Source organism: Dermacentor variabilis, chromosome 6, assembly GCF_050947875.1.
Source record: "Dermacentor variabilis isolate Ectoservices chromosome 6, ASM5094787v1, whole genome shotgun sequence".
NCBI lineage: Eukaryota > Metazoa > Arthropoda > Arachnida > Ixodida > Ixodidae > Dermacentor > Dermacentor variabilis.
Window position 1 is genome coordinate 139,042,935 of NC_134573.1, and position 25,366 is coordinate 139,068,300.

At 48.9% G+C, this 25,366-nt stretch overlaps 1 protein-coding gene across 7 annotated transcripts in view; it reads left to right on the top strand.

Annotated features, from left to right (window-relative positions):
* LOC142585313 (solute carrier organic anion transporter family member 74D-like) overlaps positions 1 to 25,366 on the top strand; it is a 572,676-nt gene that overhangs the window by 369,572 nt on the left and 177,738 nt on the right. For 4 of the 7 annotated variants that reach the window (XM_075695986.1, XM_075695989.1, XM_075695990.1 and 1 more), the window contains exon 1: positions 6,666 to 7,305. The exons of 1 other annotated variant lie outside the window; for it this stretch is intronic. The gene's annotated coding sequence lies outside the window, so the exon portion shown is untranslated. Of the gene's footprint in view, positions 1 to 6,664; positions 7,306 to 25,366 lie in introns of those variants that run through there. 2 more of the 7 variants (XM_075695988.1, XM_075695991.1) reach the window with 2 other exon arrangements.

Sequence of the window (25,366 nt, forward strand, 5' to 3'; positions counted from 1 at the left end):
CGCATCTTTGAAATTCGAGCGCCGCCGCCTTCCGTTCGAGCAGCAGCGACTGGAGCGGCCGTACCCCGAACGTTGTGGCGCGGCGGGAATTCGAAACTTGTCCTATAGCATGCAATGAATGCTCAAATCTTTGTCACCCGCCGTGGTTGCTCAGTGGCTATGGTGTTGGGCTGCTGAGCACGAGGTCGCGGGATCGAATCCCGGCCACGGCGGCCGCATTTCGATGGGGGCGAAATGCGAAAACACCCGTGTGCTTAGATTTAGGTGCACGTTAAAGAACCCCAGGCGGTCAAAATTTCCAGAGTCCTCCACTACGGCGTGCCTCATAATAATAAAGTGGTTTTGGCACGTTAAACCCCAAATATTATTATTATTATCAAATCTTTGTCCTCTCCTCGCGCACAGTTCAAGTATCTCTGACGAGCCTCGCGTCTTCTACGTTAGCGCTGGGCACAATTTAATTTTGACGTTAATTTGGAAGCAATTGGGGTGTTATGCTTTGGGTATGCAAATGCTGTTCGGGAACGTCCTTTCCAGAACATCCCAATTGTAACTTCCGCGATATGTGCATGTTAAACGGGAATGTGAAATCCGCACGTAGTAGGCCTATCGCAGCGCCGAAAAACGCAGTAAAAATCACCCATGTAATAAATTTCATACAAAAGAAAAAGTCCCTTATGTGTTTCTGTCACTCTTGAATGAACATGTGAAGTTGACACTGATATCGGCTTGCCCGTAAGCCGCGTTCACGAAGTGAAATGTCACTGTAAATTTTGTTTGACTGAAATTTCAATTTCAATGCACCGCTGCCGCCCACCTTCCCAATATTACTTTACCTGCACCTTCCTACATCACGTTATGGATAATAATCGTCTGTTGCCTTCATAGTCCTTGACAGTTAAAATAAATACATGTTAACATGGTAAGGTTAATTTGTCAGGAACGCCTAATTCCAGTGTTTCTGAGCGATAAAATAAAACTTTCGGGTATACATCTTGGTCTAATTAAAATTTGACTGCTTTTGTTATATATATATATATATATATATATATATATATATATATATATATATATATATATATATATATATATATATATATATATATATATACCAGTATACCGTTTCCATTTCCGCGGGGCCAGCTGTTTCTCGCGGGGTTCTTAGGCATTACGCCCTCCGGCTTACGAACCGGTTAACTCTCGGCATTAATACCTCTCTCATGCCTCCATATTCATGCCTTCGTCATTCATAGCATGTTTCCATTGTTGTTGCCTGTTCCCACCGTGCAGCAGTGCTGGTATTTCTATGCGCGAAACGAAGACGCTTTTAGCTTCCCTCGGAGGCAGTGGCCTGGACCAGACGTTCTAGTTACTTGTTACTGCGTGTGCTTTTATGCGTGTGTACTTTATGTGAATACATCATTTCATATGTCACTCCGACTACAGCATCGTACAGGCCCGCATGACCGGACCAACACTTCCAACATCCATTTAAGAATGTTTCTCTCTTTCCATTCGAATCATTATTAATTGCCGTTTCACCTGTGCAGTACTCGCCTGTCTCTTCTCAGTGCTTGTCACGTGTTCTCCCTAGGCGCTATAACGCAAAGTGATTCAAAACTGTTTCTATTCCATTTCTGAAATCAGTCCTCCACTATTGGTCAGACATTTTTTCGGGCCACGCGTACTTCGCCTATCGATCGTGCGACGTCACGAAAACCTCGAAATCTGATATGACGGGTACACACTGATTGTGCACTTTTAGACAGCAAACGAAGGAAACATTTATTTCCGACTCTATGCCCTTTTCTCGCCATTATAGTCTTCCGCGATTAGCCAAATGTTTTCAGGCTGCGCGCACTTCGTCTCCCTGTCATGCGATGCACAAATCCGTGAAAACTCACCACTTCAAAGTGACGTGTATGCATTAAAGACACATTAACATGCCGAACAAAACTGAACTTTTTTCCGGAATAAGCGGAGACTGCCCCGTTCCGAAAGTAATAGAAGACGTCAGCTTACCGATCGCCATGGCACTGGCTACTTCGATCTGTCGGGAAGAACGGATTTATCTGCGTGCAATAAAAAAAAATTTACGTGGCAGTATAACGTTGTTAAGCCCTTTTGGCACGTATACAGGACATCTCTCTGCCAACTCTTGTTCGCTGAGGATCATTTTTTAACAACATTTTTAGCCTTCCGTAGCACCACTGCCGCGATTTTCAACCAGTAACTGCAAGCTAAGCAAGGGGAAGCGGACCAATCGCAGACGCCGGCGCCACCTTCCACTTTCGAAAATAAATATGCGCACTTAACCAAGGATATTATGTTCAATGGCTCAAGAATCGAAATAGTAAGATCATTTAAAACATTAGGAGTACATTTCAGCGACGCTATGACATGGAGCGACCATACTGACTACATTGCGGCAGAGCTCTCTATTGTCATAGAATAACGTATACTAACAAACGGGCTCTGCCGACTAGCGTTAAATTACTCTTGTACAATGGCTTATTTTACTCACACCTAAATTATTGTCATTTAGTATGGGGAACCAGGACACAGCAGAACATACAGAAACTCCACATTCTGCAGAAAAAATATATTAATAAATGTTCATAATGTCGCATATGATCGTCCATCAGAACCTCTTTTTAAGAAAGGAGATGTAATGCCGATGCATGGCATTTATAATTTCCATTTTATCTCGCACTATAAAATGGAAATAAAAGATAACGTTTCTCGACTTTCGGATATTGCAATATTGATCAGGAAAAAAAAAGAGACCCAATATGTGACACGTAGCTTAGACATTGGGCAAGTGTATTCATGCAGAACAAATTATGGTGAACGCAAGTTGAAACACACACTACCAAAAATACTTAATAAATGTCATATGAATGATATAAACGTGATGTCAAAAATACAAATACAGAAATTTATTTCTCAACTCATTTAGATTCCCTCTGTAATGCTTGTTTTCTAACCTGCTTTTGTGTGTAACGTCTTTATTATTTTGCAATGATTATTATGTATCTGAGGGGACTGACAAATGCATGTACGAGGGCGAATCAGAAAGTCTTTGCCCCCCCCCCCTTTTTTTTATTTAGCCAAATTAAGGTTGTGAATGCGAAGTCAACATATCCATAACCTTTCTTGGACTGGCCCGGCATTATCTTCCGATATCTCCACAGCACGGCGCTCCTGTCAGTTGTTGGATATGGCGGTTGTGCTTCACACGTCCACAGCGTACGAGCAATGAAGTGTGATTCATTTTCAACGGAGCAATGGGGGGACGAAAGCCCATCGAAATCTACAGGGAAATGCAGCCCACGTATGAGGAAAAGTGTCCTTCTTTGAGAAGTACGTGTCAGGTGGTGGTGTTGTGAGTTCGCAAAAGGTCGTGAAGACTTGCATGACAATGAGCGTTCGGGGAGGCGGCGTGCGTCGCTGACTGACCACAGGGGCATCTCCAATTTAGTGTTGCGATGGGACAAGTGGTCTGAAGCGGTGTGGGGATAGTGTGGAAAAACAGTGTATAGTACGTAGAATATTACGTATATTTGTGATTACCTGTATGTACCTTATTTTGGCTAATAAAAAAATAAGGGCGAAGACTTTCGGATTCGCCCTCGTATTTTGAGGAGCTTTATGTTATAACTAGCCGTTTAGCTTATACCTCACTTGCCTACAGTTATTGTTAATTAAGCTTGCTTTTTTTTCAGTATTGGTGACAGATCTACCGCTGATAGCCAACAGAAAAGGAAGTGCGAAACCATAATTTTTCCCTATTGGGGAGTGGAGATATAGTCAAGCCATCTCTATCTCTCTCTCTCTTTCTCTCTCATTACTGTCTGGATGGAAATGAAGTATTGTTACTATTACTATTACAATCGGTTATCTGCTTTCACTGTGCTAGCTCAACCCCCCGAGACCCTCTCCACCTTTGCGTGCTTCTCGCGCCTCGTGTCAGTCAACTATAGATAAGAAAAACCTGTCAATATAGGTAATGCTATTCGCTTCGGAAGCAAACAAAAGTGCCCTCCCCTAAATGAGGAGGGTGATATTGGGCGGTTCAAACAATGCTGCAGGTCACCGTCCGATCCTTTCGTCGGCGGTTGCGTAAATCTGACGTAAGGAGATTGGAATAAAAAAAAATTGATTGGAATAGTTTTACGTTATAGGGCCACTTTTCTCTGTACCGCGCCTCTCGTACGCTGTAGTCATAATGAACGGGAACCAACTCGCCAAATTTTACACCATATACTATACACCTGTCTCCGTCCTTACCTGCGTTCCCTCGTTCATTTCCTTTTTTGTTTTTACCTACTTCCGTCCGAGATGGCACATACCGCACTCTTAAGTTTTTAGTCATTTTCTGGGGATAGAATAACGCCAGTAGTGTGGCAAAGCCATCTCGGTGGATTCAGATTGACAAGGTTTCATGGTTCCGACGAGCAAACCCATCTGAACCTTAATTGGCTTCACTGTTCTTGCGAATGCTCTTCCTCGGTAATGTAGCTGTCCCCAGCTCTGTCGTTCCTAATCACGACTTGGACTTCTTGAATGTGATACTACGTTAGCACTTCAAAGTACCCTTTCAATTCATTGTACAACCTAACCGCTCCAACGTGTCTAGCACCTTCTCGTTTTGCACATACACCATTCCAATCTTTCCATCTTGTCTGGAATATTCTAGTCACTTCTTTTTCCACAATGCTTTGTTGAACCACACAATGGAATGACAAGATGCCTGAATTGAGTTCTCATATCGATTATCGGGCCATTCCGGCGAGGCCGGAACGGCCATTATTCGCGTAAGTGGCTACCCATGTATGGTGCCCGCTATGTACACATTGTTTCGCTTCTGCTGATTCTCGTGTTACTTTCCTCCAAAGATTTTGTCCGGTGCTCCAGTTTCGCATGAACACTTGGTCACTTTTTCTGTGGTAATATAGTGCCCGAGGAGAAGTATGACTACTGAACGGAAGAAGGATTAGTAGAGCTGAATCTCGGCTTGGCCCCACTGTCAGCCCGGAGCTTTCATTTTCGCGGAGGCAGCATGTAAACATCGGTCCTTGTTTCTCTATGCGTTTCATTGATTAGCCGTGTGTAATTCTCTGAGCCGTTCTTTCTCTGAGTTCTACATGTAATACATGTAAAACGCAAAAACGTTTTTATGAAATAACCCCTGGACCGATTTTAATGAAATTTGTTGCATTTGAAAGAGAAAGTTGAATTCTAGTGACTGTTGGAAGCGGAATTTCTATTTAGGGCTTGAATTTTCTTAAAACGATTTTCAAATATTTGACCGTTTGAAAAAAATAGAAGCACAATTTTTAAAAATTGATTGCTCTGTATCAAAAACAGATATCGCGGTTCTGTGAACGGCATCCATTAGAACATTGAAAGCGGACAAATTCGATATGTCATTTCACATCTTACGTGAATTTGTTACGTTGTTTACAAGGGTTCTGCAAAAGCTGTATTTCCATGTTACTAAATTTTTTGAGATTCATGTGTAATATATCAATTTTGTCCGCTTTGGATGTACTATTAGATGCATTTCACAGAATTGTATTATCGTTTTTCCTTTAGGTGTTACGTAGTTGTAAACTTGGCAGTTTCGTTTTTAGGAAATTTCGGATTTTCGCCAGTTTTTAATAAAAGACTGACGCCCTAACTGAAAAATTCGAAACCAACAGTCACTAGACTTTAAGTTTTTCTTTTAAATGCAACAAACCTCGTCAAAATTGGTGCAGTGGTTGCCGAGAAAAACGAATTCTCTTTTTACATGTATTTAGATAGGAGCACCCGAGCTAAAGCTTCCTCTTAAGGCCTCAGCAGACTTCCCGCATTGGTAGTGTGTTATAAGCTTTCTCCAAATCCATGGATCGGAGAGCATAGTTGCTTGCTGGCGCGTTCTCGATATACCCCTCCTTTTTCTTTCACCGAAGGCTGTGTCTGATTGAATGTGGATCCCACTAATGAACCCAAGCCCCTGGGCGCCGATTCACACTGTCCTCTGTTACGGACGAAGGCATATGCTAGGGCGAGGGGCTCTCTACTGACTCGTTTCTTGGCTGCGTCGACCCTATCCATTAGCTACCTGCTCTCCCCTACGTTCTCTCTACCACTCTGTCCACCTCACCTCTGGACGGTTGTAGGTTGCAGAAAGGTAAGGGCATTGTGCACATGCGACGCTGTGAAAAAGTCCAAACGAGCTTCTCGCGTCGCCTTTCCTCTGGCTTGCTCTCAACCACCTCCCGACGCGGCGCGCAAGACAGCACCAGAAAGCGATGCTCCTGTACTTAAATTTAGGTGCAGATCAAAGAACTCCAAGTGGTCGAAATGAATTTGGAGTCCTTCCACTACGCGTGTCTCAGAATTAGATCGTGGTTGTGGCATGGTAAATTCGAGAATTATTATTATCATTATTATCTGTAACGACCGCCACATGTGCTAATGCTCTCACAGCAGCGCCAGTGGCTTCCGCACCGCCCGGCGCTTCGCTCGAGCGCCTGCGCGTTGCGTACCCGCAGACGCCGAAGCGACAGCCGCGACGATCTGCGGCGGCGGCCGGCGGCAGGAGGGAGCGTCGGCCCCCCGTTCGGTCGCGCATGCGCCCGGGCCTGCGATGCTCGCGCTCTCGTGTTGCGACAGTAGCGCCGCCGCACCTCTACCTGGCCGTCTGCCGCGTGCGCCATGATGACATCGGCGCCGGCCGCCGCACTTCAGTTCCTCCGGCAGCAACTCTCGCCGATCTCCCCGGCAGCGTACCCCGCGAGCTGCTGCCTCCGCCCGCCACGCAGCAACAGGACCCTGCGAGACCTCCCGCGATGAACGGCTGGCTCCTCGCGAACACCAAGCCGGCGTTGCGGCGACCAACGGAGCAGCGCCTCTAGTAGCGACGAGAAGAGCGTCGACGACGACTTCGTTTCGCGCGTGCCTGTGTGCGTGCGTGCGTGCGGATTATACAATATTACGGGTCCCCGTTCCGCGCGCTGGTGCTGTCTCGACGCGTCGCCCCGTGACACGCGGTGGCCGTTGTTCTTTTTGTGAATTTCTTGCTTATCTGCGCGGGAGAAGCACGCCTGTTTCGCAATTTCGTCATTATTCCGCGCGGCCCCCGACGCGGGCTCTTCTCTCTCTCTCTCTCTCTCTCTCTGGATTTACTGTGCCTCCACACCAACTTGCCACGCATCGTGTGCGCGCAACTGGATACGCGAACTGTGCGTGCGTGCGGCCCAGAGTGGTGAACAACATCTGCGTGCGACACTGGCGACAGCTTTTTCGCCGGTAACGGTAAGCCTGCGATTTGTGTTCGTCTAGTGTTCTTTTTTTTTTTTTTTTTCCTTCGGAAATCGGGCGTGTTCCGGCAATCGGTCTGCACAGCCGTCTGGCCTAGTGCGCCGAGCACTGTCGCGCTGGAAAACGTTGTTGCGTGCTATCGCCACAACGAGATGCATCGTTCTTTCGAGCTTTTATCGACGGGTAACGTTCGGGCCCACATACAGCTTTAGCCAGTCACCAGCGCGCGGACCAAACTTGCGACACTTTATTTATTACCTTCGTCCGCCCTGCTCTATTTTCACTACTTCTGTGTTCCCTTTCGAGTCACGCCGACACGCCTGCGCGTGTGTGGACTGGCGTGCTGGCTAGCGGCTGCTCTTGCGAGCAGTGTTTGCAGCCGACCTTGAAAAATGAGCGTGTCGTCAAGGCCTGCGGCAGGCTCGCCGGCTCCCTTTAAAAAAAAAAAAAGAAGAGAGAAGTTGCCCCAGTCGGCTCCTCTAGTCGGCGTTTTCCATCACGTTTTATTTATTCGGCGAAACGCAGCCAAGTAGTAGACGGCGCTGACTCGTATTCGGGGGGAATCGCGTGCTTGTGTTTTCTTCGGTGTCTCATCGTCGTTCTCAAGGTCTCCACAGGCTCAGGTGAATGAGCGGCCTGTCTGTAAACGCTGGAGCTTACATCCTTCCACGCTTATGTGTCACGTGCGCCGTGCCCCAAAACAATATCGCCGAGGCGGGTGCGGCCAGCAGCGGTCGGTTGGACGAAACCTCGGCAGATTTGGACCTAGCGCTGCGAGCTAGCAAAATGTTTCATCCTTTGTGAATTTTGCTTTATTCACTTTTTCCGTCCCTCCGGCTTTCACTCTTGGCGTGGCTTCGTTTCTTCTTGATATGCGCTTCGGGAGTCTGGTTTTTCGCGTTCCATCTGTCTTGGGGCAACCCTTTGGCCATTTAATAGACACGTTGTAGGCGTGCCATTAACCGACGTTCACGTAATGCGAGTGCCGGGAAAGTTACGACGTGAAGAAAAGGAAAAGAAAGTAGGGGGAGAGGGGGGCGGAAGTTGGATTAGATAGACTTCCGTCGGCCGGCTCCCCTCCTCAGTGCTGCTTGCATTTACATTTCCTTTCGCTTCTCTCCCTTGAGACGTTGATTTTCTTAGTTTTTGTCTGTTACTTTCTGTTCCCCCCAGTGGGTGTGCTTGGTAAAGTAAAAGGCCAAGTTATTACATTTTTATCTTTTCGTCTTGGCGTTACGTAACCGCCGGGTGGAGAAGGAAAAGCGGCCAGACCCGTGAAGGCTCATTTTGGTCGTGATTTATTGCCTGTAAAACTCGCCGAGCATTCTTTCCTCGCGGGACCCGTATGAGACTGATCGCGGTGGACCCGTAGGTCCGTAGGTACGAATTTGCGGAGCGGTTTTTTTTTCTTTTCTTTTTTGGCGTGGGTCGTTAATGCTATGCTGCGTGTTTTGCGCTGACTTGTTTGTGTGCCGTGGTGGAGGGATAAGCCAGGTTTGTTTTCTCTTTATTTCTCTTCGCGCGCTTTCCGGTCGGAAATGCTCGGCTTGTCGGACCCCCCAGCTTGTTCGGCTGAAGAATTGCTGAGCGGCTTGTATCGTACAGCGTGTATGGGCTAGGGCGTAGCTTTTGTAAACAAGGTTTGGTCGTGACGACTTTCCTTGTACTTGCTCCCATCCTGGCGGATGTATAAGCTTCGTAGCGTTTGTTTCCGCGTAGCTCGGATGAACAAGACGCGATACATGTCTGTTGTTTGCTACATGTGCGCACGTATGCTGATATGACTGGAATAAGCCTTTCTGCATCCTTTCCCCCATTGCTTCATTAATTAGGGACGCGACTTTGCACTTTCAACGGCGGGATTTATTTGCGTTGTTTCTACTTTGTTTGCGAGAAGCCTACGTGCGCTTCTTGGCCATCGCGAAGCCGTTTTTCTACTGCTACTACTTGTGCGGGGGAGAGTTCTGCAGTAAAGGAAGTCGGCGTGGCGACGGCTAGCCTTGGTCGCTAATCCCGTTTTCTTTTTCTTCCTTTTTGGCTTTCTTTTTCTCAATGTGGCGCGGCTGCAACAGCGGCGCGCTTTGGAAGTAGAGCATGGCGTGGCGGAGTCGAGCAGGGCTAGACGATTGGCGGGGATGGATGAAGGTCAGGGACTTGCGGACAGGCGGCGGATGGCCGCTGGCTGCTTCTACCGCTTACTGCCCCGTCTGTCGGCCGGCGGCTGCACTGGTATCGAGGGGGGACAGGTTGCGCAACGCCACACTCCGTGCTCACGGTATCTCTAGTACCGTGCAGTGGCTTGGGCGTTAAACTAAACGCTGTGACGCACCCGTCGTGCGGTAACTTTCGATATTCATAGAAAGCGCGATCTGGTATGTGTCCTAGCGGAGCTCGCAGAAATGGAATGAAAGTTGCAGACGACGTTTTAAGTATACTGCTTCCTATAAATGGAGCTGCGATTGGTGGCGTTTGTTTCTTAACTGTCTTAGTATAACCGGCTGCTCTTAGATAGCCTATTTTCTTGTTTGCAGTTAATTAGCAACAACATCGGCAAGGAAGGATTGATCGTTTAAGCGGGATTAAAGATGATCATTTGTAGCGCTCAGTGTGCATCGTCTTCGGAGGCGCGTGCTCATATTCACAAAACTTATCTGACATGAGTACCGTCCGCCGATTGGCCATCGCGGCCTATTTTGCCTCGTTACGCTGACTGCTATCATGACTTACTCGCACTATAACGCGATCCAGTGGGGAAACGTTCTTACGTAAGATAAATTTTATAATGACGGCACAGGAAAAAAGAAAAGGGGGGGGGGAGGGGGGTTTGGTCGACTTCGATCTCTCTTACTCAACTACGTTTCGGGTTTCGATAGAGCTTGAAAAGTCCGGTGCGGTAGGCTCCACATCTGGATGGAAAGTGCTCATATGACAGGGCTATATAAGCCAAGCAATATAGGTGACAGACAATTCCAAAACATTATAGATGTATCAATTTAAATGGTGGCAAATGCATAGAAGAACGGCGTGAACTCCGCAATGCAGTTGGCTGTACCACCTTCGGGTTCGCGAAGCATCTTATTGTGGCATCGCAAGACTGTAGAACGTCTTCTGGAGCTTGATATACGACTGTTGTAAGGTACCGGATTGCTTTCTGTAGGAGGAAATGAGGGATTTTTCAACCAGGGAGCTTTCCGAGATCTTGCCGAAGATAAAAGTACCTGGACCCGTTAAGGAACCTATACGTACTCTGCGTCATCACGCAGCAAGCCAACCTTAGTTGCACCCGCCGTGGTTGCTCAGTGGCTATGGTGTTGGGGCTGCTGAGCACGAGGGGATCGAATCCCGGCCACGGCGGCCGCATTTAGATGGGGGCGAAATGCGAAAAACGCCCGTGTACTTAGATTTAGGTGCACGTTATAGAACCCCAGGTGGTCGAAATTTCCGGAGTCCTCCACTACGGCGTGCCTCATAATCAGAAAGTGGTTTTGGCACGTAAAACCCCATATTTTTTTTTAACCTTAGTTGCACGCGGTGGCTCCCTCTCCACTGCAGTTAGTGCGCATTAGTAATAGAGAGAGATGGGGAAGGAGGGTGAAAGCGAAGTTGTAATTTTCACCGCTAATTAGATCATCATAAAAGAGTGGCAAGCCGGGAAAACTGGTATATATGGTTGCATCGTGGATAGAAGCGCTAGGAAAACAAGAAAATGAATACAACACAACAGTGAGACAGCATGCCCTTTTTGTCACTTGTTTGGCGTTTCTTTTTCTTTTTTTTCCTCGTGCGGTTGTCCCGGATAAGATCATCTTTCATTTCCCCCTGCAGTACGAAGGCCTCTCCCAACGATCTCCAAACAGTCTTGTCTCGCGTCAACTAACTCCATCCTTTTGCCTTCAATCTTCCTAATGTCATCGCTTAATCGCCTACCGTTATCAGTATAATTTTCTTTCCCTTGGCAATCGACAAACGGCTGCTGCGGCCTGCTGCGGTCGTGATTCACTTAATAATTGCCGCGTTCGAGAGACGACGGCTGTACGCGGCATGTTGCTGACTGTTTTCAGGCTGCCATTCCTCAAACGGGGCTGGACGGCTAGCGGAGATCCTACCGCGTCTTTAGATAAATGGGGGCCGAGATTTCGAAATTTGTGTTTCGTGCCTTATTTCGCGCAGCATGAGGGATATAGAGCGTACTTATTCAACTGTGTAAGGCTTCCGGCATCCATTCTTCATTAGTAACCCGGGGTACGAGACATCGGGCATTTTACAAGAGGAATTGGCCAGGGACTAGGCTTGAATCTTCGGTTGCCAGTCCGCACCGTATTGTTCACTTTCCTTTCCCTCTTTGTTACCTCCATCAATCAATCAATCAGTCAATCAATCCGCGCATTGTGAACGTCCGTCTCTCTTTACATTATGTCAGTAAAAAAATTCAGTGACGATTACAATACACCCTAAGCGAAATGCGAGTGCAGCTCTATACGTGTTTTCATTTCGCGATATATTGGCTGGCGCGGACAATCTGTCTCGTGCGGCACGTTCCAGACGGATCGAAGTGTGTTGCGACTGCCTCACTAATCGAGAGATCGCAATAGGCAGCGCGTGAGTGACTCATGGGCGCTATTAATTTACAGCATCCGCCGCAGACAGACCTCTGCTCATGCAGCACTTTGTTTCCATGCAGACGACGCGCGCCACTCTGGCGCCATATCGTAGCCATCGTCGCCCCACAGCCCGTCTTGCGCGGCACTACGCCTTTCTTCTCACGCTTTCGTTGCACCAAGTACGAGGGCGGCCCTTCGTCGCGGGGTACCCGTGCCACCAGTGTCAGAGGCGACGACACCCAAGGGAGCGCCACGCATCAAGCCTCACTTGCAGCCACCTGCCATCACCCCTTGCAGTATAGCAGTGATCCCTGTCACACACGCTGGTACCGCGGGCTGACCTTAGTACCAGGCGCCGCGGACGAGCGGAACCCTCCCCACCTCACAGCACCATGGCCCCCCCTCCCCTCGGAAGCGCAGATGAGATCGCCCACGTGGCTGCGGATACTGTGGCCGCCGGCAATCCAGCGCATGCGCAGGCCGTGTCACCTCCGCTCATCCTCCGCTTTCCGCCTCATTTTTCCGCTGCACCCTCCACCTGCGCTTTCCTCCTCTTCTCTTCGCTATGGACTTTCTTTCATTTACCGCTGCGCTCCGCGTTCGCTTTCATTCTTCGCGGCGCTCGTTCGCTCGGCTACGCCGCTGACGCTCGTCGAAGGAACGGGCGATTAAGAGCTGCGAACTGAAAATCTAGTACTGTGTGCTTGTTTGGTGGCTTAACAGGGATGTGCAATGATTTTTCGTGTGAGAGGGCGAGCCGTGGGGGTGGCTCGGCGGTGCGTACGTGCTGCGAGAGAGGGTGGCGTAGCTGTGCAAGCGAACGGAGCTTATCGTGACGCGCCATCCGTCGTGACGCAACCTGTGCGCGTACCGCTCTCCTTCGAGAAAGGAAAGGCGAGGGGCGCAATCAACGCCACCTCTAGGTGGCGTTGGCGCAGTGCGAGTGATGTCGGAGGGTGGGGGGGGGGGATGCGCCGGTCGCCAGCCGTGAATGATGGAGACGGACAGGCGGCTCTCACTTGATAAATTGTGGCGAGCATCCAGCATCACCTCCTCTGCTGCTGTCCGTTAACTCTGGCCGTATTCGTCTTCCTTTCTGGTGGTTGTGGCGGCTTTTTTTGTCTAGGTCCCTCCAGGCTGCAAAGACGCCACAACCACTAGAAAGGAAGATAAATACGTTCGTGTCATACCACGAAATCACTTCAAATCATAGGTTAGAACGACGAATTTCACCTCCTCCTCACCCAAAGCTCAAAAAAGCACAGGCCGTCACTTACAGGCAGTTGCAGACTAGAACATGCATCACACCAACGACACTAAACAGGATCAATCCAGACCTTTATACTGAATGCCCACACTGCGGCAACGAATACAACTTCGAGCACGTGCTCTTGCTGTGCCCTGCCAACGCCGGCACGGACTTTCCTGGCCAGACCTCCTGGCACTCAGCCCTCAGAAGCACAGAGCTTATCGCTCCGCTGAAGGCTGTCCAGAGCGCCCGGGCCGTCGTCGAAGGACTCTGTCTGCCGGCCCCGACCTGGGTGGAGCCGCAGGATTGATTCAATTATTTCTCCTCGGTACCTAAATAAATTTCGCACTCACTCATTTGTGGCGGCTTGGTTACGTTGTTTCAAACGTCTTCATTAAAAAAAAACAACAACTGAGGTTTCTTGCCGATGCATCAGGCCTCTTGGGAAGAGGGACGGGAAATGGTCACGGTGGATTATGGGAAGGGATATATATAAAAATAGGGTGGGCGATATGTATATGTTTCCTGGGCCTTGCAGGATCCGTGCCATTTTCCCGTTGCTTCTCCTTTCCAGCACTGCTTGCCGATGTTCATGTGATCAGCCGCGCGCCAGACAGTTACCGTGTGGTCAGCCAAGACCGTCTAGATGGTCAGAAGGCTTTCCACTTGTCAACCGGCCGTTCGTCTGAATACACAACACGCGGTACGCGTCTTCTCTGCGGGACGCTCTACGACAACCGGGCCATACATCTCGTCTCCCGGCTGCATGCTTTGTGCTGTGGAGGCGTGTGGTGGTTTCTCTCTAGTATATACGCATGCGTCATCCCCTTCGTCGGGTATTTTTCCTCGCGGAGAAATGAGCACGCGCATGTTTACAATACGTGTTTCGCCATCGTTTATTACGATGACATTTTACGCCCCCCCCCCCCCACCTGCTGCGCGGTCTGACGGCAGGCGTCATCTGCGACTGTAGAACTCGATCGCCTGCTGTGGCGCCGCCTTGAGAACCGGCGGCAGTGCAGCCTTGATGAAATTGAAAAAAATAATAATAATAAAAGTGAAATAAAACGAAGGCTGTATCTCAGAGTAGACTCATGCTATAAGAGCTACAATGTATAAAGACACACTCCACCATACAATTGTCACGTGGTGTACCTTCGCGAGAAAGTACATGTCCTTCTCTCTTCTCCCTGCGCCGTGTTCTGCCATTGTCCCTGGCTTCTTGCAGAGAGAAGTTTCTGTCTATGAGAAACTGTGCGTTCTTTGTGTGTCGGAAATCTTGGCACACACTTGCAAGGATCGAATTGTATTCAACAGCACCTCAACAGAACCTTCATTGGAGACATCAGAAAGTAATAAAACACAATACGATACCCTCGACCGTTTTCTTCCATTTTCCGTGGTTCTTATGCAGAGACGTTCGTCTCTCATCGCATACTTGCAAAAGTAATAAATGATAGGAATCTCGACAAAAACTGATGAGGGCACCAAAAACTCAGAAGGAGCGACAGAAGGCTACGGAACGCCAACCGTTTCCTGCCCTTCTCAATGGCTTCATATGCAGAAGTTTGAGAGAACTATGCATCTCTCTCTCTCTCTCTCTCTCTCTCTCTCTCTCTCTCTCTCTCTCTCTCTCTCACACACACACACACACACACACACACACACACACACACACACACACACACACACACACACACACACACACACACACACACACACACACATACTATGTATATATATGTATATATATAGACATGGTGATTTAAACAAACTCGATTGAAGGGTTTTGAAGGCTAAAAAATGAAAACGCAACAGCATTGCACTATCTTTTACAAGGGCCCAGTAAAAACTCGGGTCCGGTTATAGCTTATCTCTCGTGTTAATGAAGAGAGGGGACTGCAATCCCGATTGATTTGTGTTTTCCTATGGTACTCGCGCGTAAAAAGGAGTAGAAAATTTGAGGGCATTAGCTCTGCGACATCCTAAACCCAGAGTATATTCACGCAGTAACCATTAAAAAAGAACGCTGTTACGTGTGCTCTGTGCTATATTGTATAGCAAGGTTACTGAAGGCTCTTGTTATTAATTAGTACAGTGGAGAGCCGATACAACGAAGTGACTTGCATAACGAATGATTTCGGATGCTCTTAAACACTATATATATATATATATATATATATAGTGTATATATATAGTATATATATAGTACTCTGACGAAGGCTGGTCCACCAGCCGAAAACGTTAAGTAAAAGAAGTCTCCCAAAAAGTTCGTCGTCTCTTTCCTGCGTATATATATATATATATATTTCTCCTTTCAATATCATTCCTTTCTTCTCATTGTGTGCTTTCGTTTTCCTTTTCTCTCTTTTCGAGAAAGCACTCCCTCTTGGGCCCCTGTGCCAGATTAACGGCAGGAACCAAGATGGCGTTGAGGGCCCGCTCTGACGAAGGATGGCGCAACACAAAACGGACATGAAAGAACCACAACACGAACGCAAACTAAAAAACAGATTTAGTTACAGAAACACGAATATGCAGAAATGAAAATAAAATCACCGCCCAAGCACTCCGTACAGGTTATAACCAGCGCAGCTGGAACGTGCGGCCTCGGTGTTGATCACTGGATTAACCCCGGCGGCTCATTAACCGACGGCTTGGGAGGCTGCGCCGGATCCTCGGTACGCAGCTGCTGCTTGAGCTCGGCTGCACGAGCCTGTTCTTGTGCCGGGCTGCAGCACCGGCACGACGTGCACGAGCTCGTTCCCGGTTCTCCTCGCGGCCTTGCTGATCCAAAGCTGCCTGCTCCTAAGGAGTACGCATGGCGCGTGACCCCTTACAAATTTTTTTTGTAGTAAGTCTTTAGACAGTCTATAGACTTTCTATAGCATTTTTTTTTTTGTTAGGGGCCTACCCATTTCGGAGCCGGAGAGAAACTGCTGCGCGCGCGCTCGGCTGCGACGGAGAGCAACGACGTCACTACCGGCGCCACCTAGATAGCAGAAGGCCTTTTCACTCCGATCGATGACGTCATGTTAGCTGGCCCGACTGCCATGTAATCTAATGGGGATGCTCCCAAGTAGGCAACAGTGATTTTGACGCTTTCATCGCGCCAGCCTTGTCAATGGAAAATTCGGGCCAGGTAGCGTGACGTCATGGATCGAAATAAACAGGCCTTGTGCTGTTGGCTAATCGCGCGCCTCTCTATTTCTTCCCCCCGCTTGCGCATGTGGTGGCGCCGGAGGAGTTTTCGGCGTACAGGCGACCGGTCGACAGACGGACGAATCGGCTAGCCATATACAGCTTCGCTGTAAAAAGAACAGATCAAACTGCAAGTTGTTCCGCTCACAGACGGCCTCGCAACACGCATATCACCAAAGTTAGGAATAATAATAATCTTTGTATGGTATGGTATGGAGAACTTTATTGGGTCCTGAAGGTCAACCATACGTTGACGCGGGCGGCTCCCACGTTGGGACTGTCAGGCCGAGCCCTTCAGCCACATCGCGGGCCTTCTGGACTGCCCGTAATTGGTCAGAGAATGATTCGCTGTGTAGCATTTGCCGCCACCATTCTTGTTCCTTGTCACAGTCTGTGAAGACCGCGGGGCACTGCCAAAGCATGTGGTCAAGAGTAATGATGCCATTGCGCTTATTACAGTTGGTTTGAGTTTCCCTCTCCGGATAGATCCTGTTAATAAAATCTGGACTTGGATATGTTCTTGTCGGTAGCAAACGTAATGTGACCGCTTGGGCTCTGCAAAGCTTACCGTGTGGCAATGGGCATTCCCTTCTGCTTAAATAATAATGCTTCGTGATTTCGTTGTATGTTAATAATCGATCCCTGTGTTCTCCGGGTGAAGTGTAAGTTGCTCGGTCTTGAAGAGCACGGCTAGAAAGTCCTCGTGCTGCTTCACTGGCCACCTCATTGAGGTTTCTCCGAGCTCCGTCCACCACCCCCAGATGTGCAGGAAACCAGCGGATTTCGATCCTCTCACTCTTGACCTTCTCTAATAATTTTGTTGCTATCCGTGTCACATATCCGTTGGTAAAGTTGCGTATGGCTGTTCTAGAGTCGCTGTAAATATGTGTCCACCGATTAGCCCGGATGGCTAAGGCGATTGCTACTTGTTCTGCTACTGTGGGGTCCTTGGTATAGACTGTGATGGCATCCTGTATGTTACCTTGAGTGTCTACGACAACGGAGGTATACGCATCCTTATTTTTAACCCAGGCAGCGTCAACGAACACCGCCTGCTGCTTATGTTGATCTATGTCTTGAAGGAGTGCCTTCGCCCTTGCCTTCCGTCTCTCGAGGTTATGTGTCGGGTGCATGTTCCTAGGGAACGGGGTCGTCTTTATTGTTTCCCGTAGTCCCGCTTGCAATTGTGTTAATAATTCTCCTTCGTTGGTGTGGTTAATTTCTACGCCAATGTCTTCAAGTAGCGCCCTCCCAGGGCGTGTCCCCATTAGTCTCTCCTGGTGGGCCACCTGTTGAGCCTCAGCTATCTCCTCTAGTGTGTTATGCAGCCCTAGGCGCAATAAGCTATCATTGGCCGTGCTGATGGGAAGTCCTAGTGCAGTCTTTATAAGTCGTCTGATTAAAGCGTTTAGCTTGTTCTTATCAGCCTGTGTCCATTGGAGCATGCCAGCCACGTACGAGAAGTGGCAAAAGGCGAATGCATGTACCAATCTTATGGCACTGTCTTCTCCTAGCCCCTTATGCTTGTTGGTAACTCGACGCAGAAGCCTAATGACTTCTTCTGACTTGTTAGAGATGTATTCTATCATCCTGCAATTAGATCCGTTCGCTTGCAGGAGAAGTCCTAACACTCTAATAGTCTCCACCTGCCTGATTGGTTCTCCATTCTTGGCGCATATGTCAATGCGGGGTTCTTCCTCTGGGATATATCCGTTCGGCCTGCGCCCACGCTTACTGCTCCGTAATACCAATAGTTCTGATTTTTTAGCAGAGCAGTTCAGTCCCATACCCTCAAGTGTTGTTTCTACCACATAAATGCTTTCCTGTAGTTTGATCTCTGCTTGTCCCATATTACCTTCGGCACTCCAGATTGTTACATCATCTGCATATATAGCAAAGTGGATACCCTCAATCTGCGCGAGACCTCGAGCCACTTTTGACATTGCCAAATTAAATAACATGGGAGATAGGACAGACCCTTGTGGTGTCCCACGATTCCCAAGTTCCAGGGTTGTCGATTGGAGTTCGCCTAACCTGAGACAAGCAGAACGGCCACCGAGAAAGGCTTTGACGATATTGTGCAATCGCTTACCCAATCCCATCTCCGAGAGGATATCCAATATGGCCCTGTGCTTGATGCGATCAAAGGCCTTTTCTACATCTAGGCCTAGAAGAGCTCTCGTATGTAGCGGGCTAGCAAGAATAAGGTGATGCTTGATTAAAAGCATTGCATCTTGAGTCGAAAGTCCAGGACGGAAACCGATCAGGTTATGCGGAAGAATATTTCTGTTTTCTACATACTTAGTCAGTCTATTGAGTATGACATGCTCCATGGTTTTGCCCAGACATGATGTTAATGATATGGGTCTTAGGTTATCTAGATTGAGTTGCTTGCCTGGTTTGGGAATAAGAATTGTGTTAGCAATTCTCCATTCCTTCGGATAATCACCGTTTTTCCAGAGTTCGTTGAAATACTCTGTTAAATATTTTATGGAATGATCGTCCAAATTTTTCAACAGCCTATTGGAAATGCCATCTGGACCGGCAGCAGATCTACTGTTGAGGTCGTACAGGGCTGCACGAACTTCGCTTTCTGTGAAGTCTTGATCCATAGGCTCACAGTCTTCCCCTGTATATTCAGGCAGGTCTGTACTCTCATCGCTATCCTTAAGTGGTAAATACTTAGCTGCGAGCCGATCCAGAATGGCCTCCTCCGTTGTGTCCTGACTCTCACGATGGACGAGTCGTGCTACTGCTGTTCTCCTATTAGATTTCGTGTCGTTCTCATGAAGCAAATGTCTAAGTAAGTTCCAATTCCCACCACGTCTGATTCGACCATCTATGGAATTACAAAGCTCATCCCATTGTTGTTTCTGTAAATTTCTGGAGTGTTCTTCAATCTCCCTATTCAACAATGCTATGCGCTTCCTGAGTCTCCTGTTCAGCCGTTGCGTTTTCCATCTATTTAACATAGATTGTTTCGCTTCAATCAAGTGCGCCAGCCTACTGTCCATGATTTCGATATCCTCCTCTGTGGTAATATCCTTCGTTGCCGCCTTTACATCTTCCCTGAGCTGAGTGGTCCAAGTTTGGAGTGTTTTCTTTTGTCCTTCCTCTGTCTCAGCTCTGATTTTCCTTGCTTTCCGAAAAAGATCCCAGTCAATGTAGTTAAAGTGCTTTATCTCATTACTTGGTGTTTCCAATAGTATTTGTAATATGTAATGATCACTACCCAGGTCAATATTGGAGTTATTCCAGCCAGCGTTCGCTAAGTTTGATACAAAAGTAAGGTCTGGGGTGGAGTCCCTGCATGTAGATGTACCACACCTAGTGGGATAAGCTGGGTCTGTGATGAGGGAGAGATTAAGATCTGTAGCTAGGTGCCAGAGTCCATCCCCTTTCTTAGTATTCCAGCGATATCCCCAGGTTTGATGTGGGGCGTTGAAATCCCCTCCAATAATGAGTGGAGCGTGCTTAGTAACAGCCATAGTCTTATTAAGAAGTGCCCTGAAACTCTGTTTCATGTCGCTAGGGCTGCTATAAACATTAAGACGAAAGAGTCTTTGCGGTTTTCTTCTATTCCTTTTCAAAATTATTTCCACTAGTAAGTATTCTAATTTGTTTAGTCCAAGGCGCAAATCATGTTCTATGTAAGGTATTTTCTTATCTACGAGCGTGGCTAGCCCCCTACCCGGCTCTTTGCCCCTGCATGTCGCTTTGTATCCGGATAGGCTGATCTCATCCGCCAAGGTTTCCTGCAGCATAATTATTTTCGGTTTGTCTGGAGAGGCTTTTATTAACTGCATAAGAGGTGCTTTTTTGTGATAAAATCCTCGGCAATTCCATTGCCACACGGTAAAGCTCCCCCTGCTAGCCATTGCTTATAGAACCCGCCTTACTGCTACCCGCTAGAGTACGCTTCGTAGAACCCCCCGACACGCTAGGGAGCGATCTGACTCGGCATGATTCTTGCACCTGGCAACAACAGCTTGCACTCGGACTCTTTACATTGTATAAGGCGCAGCGGGAGGAGCCTATATTTACATATGATATATACGATGGAAATTGTTGCATGAATAGGTGTGCACATAATGCGAATATGCACATAAACATGCACTTTATGCAACCGAAATCATATTCTCTGAACTTATTGGTCATGTCTATAAGCGCCATATGTTAACACAAGAAGCACATCACTATGAAATAGACGCTTGTAATACGCAATTAGGTGAACGCGGAACAATTTCTTAGAAAGACAGGAAGCTGAGCTAGTTGGTAGGGATTCTCTACTCTACTCTCTTCTCTTCTGTACTCCTGTGTCTGCACGCCTTTTCTTTTATGCATAATGAACAATTTCTGTTGGCAGCAGATTTTGACAGAGGGGTCAGGGTGGCAAGTGTAATGTCGAAGTTGTCTTTATTCAACTTACGAAGCAAATTTATCACGATCATCTAATTTATATCCACTGCAGGACTGAGGCGTCTCCCAGCTATCTCCAATTACCTCTGTCTTGCCCCAGTTGGACTTGTCTTGTGCCTGCAAGTTTCCCAATTTCATCAGACCGCCTGCCCCCCCCCCCCCCCCCCACCTTTAACAAGTAATCTGCAGCGTTATGGAAGCTGCAGGACTCCTTAGCCAATAGGAAGGCCGAATACCCCTAGCGATGTGTTCGTCCGCGCCGCGTCGTCTGCTCAGCAGAACTCGCGGTATGCGACGCGCATGCGCAAAGGTCCCAACACGTCACGTATCGCTGTAACGTATCGCGTACCAATTAAAGCTGAAACTCTCTAATTCCGCCGTTATTCGGACATTTACGTCCGGAATTATATTACGCTGCGCAGCGATATTTCCTGTGTACACCTCGCACCTTCGGCAGTGCGACAAACGACTTGCGAGGCCGAGTATTGACCCTTTCCGCGGAAGAGTTTGTTCTGGGGAAACGAGATGGCGCTTTCGGCGGCGCGCCGCACGTCGCCTCAGCGACAGCGCACGAATACGAAACCATCACCGCTTCCACCTAGCGTCAGTGCGATCAGCTGTCGGAACTGCAACCGAGTTTCCGCTAACGCACCGTGCTCCAATCATGCCGGATTTAATCATGTGGTTTGAAGACGTGTGCACCAGTTGGCTGCAAAAATAGTGACTGGCATATTGAGGAATGGAATGAATCTGTGTAGCCATGTTCGCGGACCGTTGCTGCAACTGTCCGTACGTGTACTGGCACTTCGAGATGTACGGCTTTCTTGGAGGATGTAGAAATTTGCTCGTCCGCCAGCGTTGTATCGCTAACCTTCAAGGAAAGAGCTTCAGCCCCGGAACGTCGGCAAGAGTGAGTAGCGCTCCTCAAACAATGACAAAGGGAGTAGCGCTGCTTCCTGTCGAGAGTAAGTTTCGCGCACAGTATTGACACTCTGCGCCCCAACTGGCACGTAATCTCACGCCAACTCTTTCGCCAACGCGTCATTAAGTGAATGGGCGCACGCTTGAATATATATGCACACCATATACGCACAATAAATGACGGGCTACACCGGTAGCGCAAGAAGGGTCGAAGCTGAATGTTTCGTGACGGCCCACAAGGGTAAGCGAATTACTAGCGATAATACGTATTTGGCTACAAGGTACTACAGTGTACTTAGTAACGGCTACGTTTCAAGCCTAGCGCGCAGCAAGAACAAATCTATCGGACCTGAGCACACCCGCGAGCGATCAGGCAGAAATAACCAGATAGTGACCGCACCAAGGAACTTTACTGAGTCAGAAAAGTGGCAAGCCGCTGCTTCAAAATATTTGCCAAATAAAAAACACTAATCCTGATTCAATTCATGAGCGTCAAGTTTGGATAGCTTGGAATACATATTTAGCCTCGCTTTTACTATAAGCATCATAAATGCGGCTCGCGCCGTTTGGACACAACTTAATCAGCTCCCAAAGCGCTTTTGCATGTTCTCTGAAGCTGTGGCCATGACTTCGTTTCGTCCACCAAGTCACCGTCTTCGGTATCTCCCGAAACAGAGGTTTACTAAGCCGCACCGTCCTCATACACACCCATTGTAAACACGGAGGCAACGGAGCCATTAGAGACAAGCAATGGAGGCGTCACCGCGTGATCAAACATGGCAGCGCCCACGGGATAGCCCCGAAAAGGGTCAATAGTTCCCTGTCATCCTTGACTGCGCTTTCTATACAAAATCTTGGTTGTAGCATATCAATTCGTTCACAACACGTCAGATTTGAATCTCCGCATCACGAGTAATCATTCCTCGAAGGAAAGAGTTTTGTGGTTTCTCTCACGTCGCTCGCGACCGCATGGGTGGTGGTGGTGCAGCAGCAGCAGCAGCAGCAGCGGCGGCGGCCCGGCAGGTATACATACACGCGCCGTTGTCAGGTGGGAAGAGCACTTGGCACCCAAAGGTGCCGCGTCCCAGAGCTTACGTGTACTCATCAACCCAACATCATTCGGTACTGTTAAGAACGGCTCAGCTGAGGTGCAAGTTTTGCCAGCCAGTTGCGACAGCGGCGTCAGCTTTCCTGGAACGCCACCGCAAACCTCTAGCCACGGCGTCACAAAGTCGACTTTGTGAGAAGAACAATACGCGCGTCCTCGACTCTCCGTCGCTGGAGCCAAGATGAGTGCGACGAAGCAGGCTTTGTGCCTGAACCCGCCACCGCCAATCTGGTCTGCTGTGAACGAGGGAGTCCCCGAGGGAACGTAGTTCGAGGCTCCTTCCCACACGCCGTTCAAGAGGCAAGACAATGGGCACCTGGTGGCACGCTGCGGGGGTCAGCTCGGGGAATAAAAGGCGCCTTTCCTGGAGTAAGCCCCGAGTTCTACGAAGTCCGTCTGACGTCAGCTCCGGACCGTGAACCTGTGCGGAAGTGTGTGTGTGTAAGCCGTCCCGCAGAGAGGCGGCTTGTTTACGATGACTGGACGAACGTTTCCTTCACCTTGGGATCGAGGGGGGGACCGAGTGTTTTTAAACCGCTGTTGTGCGGCTGCTCTGGACTTTCTCTCGCAGTCATGCTAGACTGATGAACTGCAACATCCTTATGTAGATACTATAAGTAAACCCATATTCCTCGTTCTCGATGAGAAGCAGTCCTTCCCTTCATAAACGTCCTCAGCGCGGATAAGTTGGACGACGGCATGGGCCAGCTACCTTCTAATTCATGCCCGACTCCACTCTTGACAACTGATTACGAGCGATGGGATTGAGCCCCCAATGCTAATAGTACTAATAGTAATAGTCTACCCGGGATGGCTGGACCGGGAGCTTTGGTTCGGGCCAACGGTACTTCCCGGATGAGGGGGCTGCTGTTGTGCAGCACAACTGAGCTACTGCACTCAACAAAAACAGCCACGTCGGTCTTACAGGACACGAGCTTGACAGACGCTCGGTTTGCCTTAACGCAAAAGAGGTCAAGGCATACAACCACGGAGTCCACCACCAAAGCCATCCGCGGAGCAGCGCTCGCGCACCTGCCTGGCCTAGCGCAGCGGCAGTCTGTGCAGTGCCTGTCGTGCTTCCCTGCCTGGCATTTTCGGGGGCGCCGGCCCTCCGGCGGCACGCGTACGTTGTTTGTAAACAAGCGTGCAACGACTCCATCCCCGCCCGCATGTTCGCGCGTTTTGCGGGCAGCTCTCTCCGCGTTGTTGCAGCCGCGTCTGCGGTAGTCGCAGGTGGGTGGTGAAAGAAAAAAAAAAGGGGGTTTGTGTAAGCGTTGTTGTTGTGATCGATGCGCGTCCTCCCCCTCTCTCCACCCCCCACCCCCCCGCGCGCTGAGTGGGGACGAAGAAGAAGCCGTGCCTGTTAAGGTGCGAGGGACTATAAACGGGTCACATCAACAATCGCGTTAGTCTGGGGGGTCCGGAGGGACAAGGCTATGGCGACGACAAGAGCGCAACAAAGAGGTGGGTCGGGAAGTGGGGGGGTCGCAGAGAATGTGGTTCGGGCTGCCTGAAGAATGGGGGTCTTGCCCCCACGATGGCGCGGTCTTTTGCCGCTTGTCGGAGCGTGTATATGGCGTTCGGGGTGTAGAAAGGGGGGGCAGAGGATAGGGTTGGTGTGAGGATTACCTTTGGCGAGTTTGGTTGCTCTTTTTTTCTTCTTGAGGACGGGTAGGAGTACATGGGTGGAAAGGGAGGTGTTGATTTGTGACAGCTAGAAGCGGTGCGTACTTCCACAACAACAAAGAACCTCACTGTCAACAGGTGAATTCCTCAGAGCTTTGTCAGCAGATTTAAAAGTCGGTGCTTGTCGTATTCTCATCGTCTTACCTTCTGAAGCTCTCTTGACATAAAACCTGAGTCGTCGCTGCCTTTTGGTTCTTTTCGTTTACTTTTCTTTATCTTTAATGGGAAGGAAAGGGCAAAACGAGCGATTATTGGAATAGAGAAACCATGGCGACTGTAGCACTCGAAGATGGATTTGTGAGTTTCCAGACGCTTCGAGAGTTAGCGTGTAGCGACTGGGAGAAGTGTGCTGTGATCACTGCCAAATTCTTGGCCGTCCTTGCTTCTTTTTTTTTTTTTTGCCTCACCTCCACGGTGAAACGTAGCTAAAGCTACGCGTCACATCAGCCAGCCGTAAAGGAAAAGCACGAGAAGGGCTCCTTCATTGTCTGCGTCTGCGCCGCGCTCGACGGCGACGTAAAGTGAAGCTTCGCGGAAGGATTATCACTGCACAAATAGGCGAGACGGCTGCCATTCTTCGGAGCATGCAGCACGCTTTCGACTTTCTCGCACGAGAGATCGCATATAGTCTTCGCTGCACTGCGCGGCATTGACTTTTCGACGCGTCAGGCGGTGTTCGTGGCATTGCAGGAGCACTTCTGGGAGACGTCCTCGTAAGTACCTCTACACAACGTCTAAGCGAAGACGAAAAAAAAGAAGTGCCGGTTTTGGGCAATGGCAGCGCATGTGGTTGGGTCCCCGACATTACTAGGTGCCACCAGCGAGTGCTCGCGCATTTCAGCGGCGAACGTGGTGGCGGCCATTGAGCTT